Source organism: Bidens hawaiensis, unplaced genomic scaffold (assembly GCF_021521415.1).
Source record: "Bidens hawaiensis isolate Kalapana, Puna unplaced genomic scaffold, B.hawaiensis_p1.1 tig00029358_1, whole genome shotgun sequence".
NCBI classification, from domain to species: Eukaryota; Viridiplantae; Streptophyta; class Magnoliopsida; order Asterales; family Asteraceae; genus Bidens; species Bidens hawaiensis.
In genome coordinates this window covers 156,812-160,605 of record NW_027505153.1, presented here as the reverse complement: position 1 = coordinate 160,605, position 3,794 = coordinate 156,812, and positions in this window count along the sequence as shown.

Genomic DNA, 3,794 nt, shown 5'->3' with positions numbered 1-3,794 from the left:
CAATTCTAGTCCTAGTTAACCCGGCGAGATTCGAATTCCCCATGGCAGCATAGAATTACTAAAATCGATTATTGTTCATATACAGTTCGAACAATCTATGGGGTATTAGGCATAAAAATTTGGATTTTTATAGAAGGTGGATAATAAACCTTTATTTCCCTTTGCATTCTATCCAGCGATGGAAACATTCCTAGTTTTATTTTCGATTTTTTAGAGACGTATCAGAACGTTTTTTAGAGTTATTACGTATTTTTTTCTTATTATTATATTATCTTATAGTAATGAACTATTACGTATACTATAAAAATAAAAGTGGTGGACAAACAAAAGAGGAGGAGAAAATTTATTGAGTAAATAGAACTTATTCAATGAACTTATAAAAAAATCTTGTAATTATTAAGAACTCAACGGGACCTTCTCCCTCAAATCAGACAAACAAAGAATATCAAATTTTGGCATCGAGATTCATTTTATTAGGCTTTTAAGACATGCAATTAGTTTGTTCTGACCCAAACATAACCTTTTATTGATTTTGAATTTTGCTAACGGGTCGTATTTCATGTTAGAAATAAAACCTAACCCAGATTGACCCGTACACATTTACAAACGTACATCTTTAGGTCATGTTCGGAATCGTTTCATTTTTTAGAGTTCATGTTTAGTTGGACTCGCTAACCAGCGAGCATTACGTGTTTAGCTCCCCAACTTTTAACACTTCAAAGAAAAAATTGGCAGCTCAAGCAGGTCATGTTCTGGTCAGCTTGCGCAACAGGTCTTGCTCGGGTTCATTTCAGTTTCAGGTTGTGCACTAATAGGTATATATAACTAACTCTTAACCAAACACGTCCTGACATGAACATGTCTATGGGTATAAACATACACTATATAACCACTATAATATAAAACGGAATATAGAAAAAATGTACAATGTGTGTGACACGTTAGTATTGCCTTCAACGCAGCTTAAAGTTTCATAAAACCTTGCATCGAGCTTTGTTGATATCAAGATGTTGATCTGACTAAGATCGAAAAGATTACTTATTGGCGTACGGGTCACGTCTCAAAAAGAGAAAAAAAACTCATCGATGTTGTTATGATGATCTTCACCTCATAGTAGCAAATATGCAAGCTAATAAACAGATGACGTATGTAATGGTCAACATAAATGCAACACATAGGCGTATCTCTAATAAGTCTAACATAAATGGATATAAGACCACTCCTGGTTAACAAAAATAATTTTTTTTCTTTGTCAATCAAACTAATAAATCATAAAGATGTCGATAAGTAAGAAAACATTAACAAAACAACTAATAGAGACACCAAATCATATTACCGGCCTATTAAACAACAAAAAACATTTTAAGAAAAATTTGATTGATTCAAATCGTATATAGTAACTCCTAATAAAAATAACATAGAGTAATAAACCTATACAGCAGAAGGATTATAAAAACTGGCACTCTAAACTAACCTCAACTACAACTACCGTGAATGCACAAATATGTGTAACACCAATTCTACCGAACATTAGGCAGAAAGATGAAAAACCAGAGCGTAACCGACCAAATTAACAAAAGAAAATAGTAAAGATATGATATTCGAGAATAAAGTGAAGATCGAAGGATGTTAGTTTACTTAAATTCCTCAACATTTTGAAATGATTTGGAATTCTTTTATTTAAAGGAATTGAATTCCAACTAAACGAACTCGTCATGTCATGGGATTTTAATTTCAATTCCTTTGAATTCTCACGAGATTTCTGTGAAAAGAACGCGCCCTAAGTTCTTTTTACAACAACAAAAAAATGACTACAGAGAAATCAGGATAATGCTTCTGCTTCGGCTTCGGATTCAACGTTGACATCTAGACTCTTTTATAGTTGATCTATAACGGCTATAATGGAGCCTAAGCGCTAGCGAGCCGACATCAAATGAGCTAAAGCAGAACAAGCTCTTTTTGCAGCCTTGGTATATATGCTTCTTCCAACTCTTCTATAGCCTATAAAAATGACACATGTTGCGTGATATTTATAGTCATGCCATTTTTTCTTGTTATTACGCGTCAGCTCAAAAGAAACATAGTGAGCCGAATTTGCCAATACATCAAAACGTGATTGGATCTTTTTGGATTTTATTTATTTTTTCAAATAAAATTTCTTCCAACTATTTTGGAAAATTTTAACATGACTATTTTGGTATCTTTCCCCTTTTTTTCTACCTCTCATAACTTTTAAGTAATTATTTTTAAAAAAAATAATAATAAACCATCTAGAATTTTTTAGAGTTGCTATGTATGTTTTTAAATAACATTTCTTTTTCTAAAATGCTACATCCACCATTGTTCTTCTAATCCATATAACGGTGCATCCATATCTCGATTTGAGTTTTATAAATAGTTTCGATTCATGCTTCGTTACAATGAGACGAGATTTCTAGATCTACTTTCTATTTCTATTGAATCGAGTTCTAATTATTCAAGTACTCTTATCCCATAAAAATGTGTGTGTGGCCCATTAAAATTCATAGAAGGCTTTTGACTTTGTATATACTTATATTAACGCAAATACCTCTCTCTTAAAATTCAGCCATGTACAAATGTTGCTTCCAGAATTGTTTCTATACTTATTATATAAAAACTCTCTTTTTAAATAAACGTAGTTTCTAATGGTATTTTTTTAAATCAAACTACTAGAAATAATCGATCACATTTTGCTATAGCAATGAGATTTTATCTTTTATGTTTGTCACGACTACGTGCTCAAATATATGGAAGGAAAAACCTCGCATAGATTCATAGAAGGCTTGGCGCTGCCCATTTGTCATGCTAGTATCTAATGTTCTTCCGGTTCCAACTAAGCGATTAAAATCTAATGTTCTCCCTGTTCCCAACTAAGCCTTTAACATATAATGTTCCCCTCGATCCTAACTAAGCCTTTAAACTTGTTATGAAGATTGATGCTACGTTTTTGGAATTCACCATCAAATGATCCGATGTCGTTTCATAATCCAGGAATGGTTTTTTTAAGGTGCAGTTTTAAACCATCTTATATTATATTGGGTAAACAATTTGAGCCCAAAGTTGTGACATGTTAGCTTTAAACTTCCACCATGATTTTACAGGATCAAGTTTGATTTTTTTTTTACCAAGCCACCCACCGAATTTTATCTTCTTCATGGTTCCGCCTCATATAAACAACTTTTTAATAAGCCATTTAAAGTGTACTGATAACCCGAATAAACGCCTTGAAAACAAAGTGATAGTAAGTTGAGAAGTTTTACGGCACTGCTTTGCCTAAGGTTAAGGTTGTTGTTTCTCCAAAGACAGTTTTCGCCTTCCTAACTTAATAATTTACATGGAATTTATCTATTATCGGTCGTCAACTACTAATTATTTTATGTTTTCTCCCACTTGTACGGGCAGTTGGCATTTCTTTTGTAATATATGATTGCTTTGCTGTTGAAAAAAAAGCTTAAATAAGTCGCAAACAATGAAACAAGTAAACTGATATTAATTAATATTGAATTTAGTTTCAAAACATTATCCATTTATACAGATTTTTGGTGAGTGAATTTTGGAGTGTAGTTAACCCAAAAGAGCAAAGCTGGTCGGCTGATGGATGTACCCCACCCCGCGGACACTCCCGAATATCTATGGCTGTAAAGTTATCAAACGCTATGTTGCTTTTTCCAAATTCCATTTTATTTTATTATTTTTCTTACTTTTCCCCTCACAAATTCCTAATTTATATCATGCATGAATAAATAAAGTTAAATAATTCAATTTCATGACTG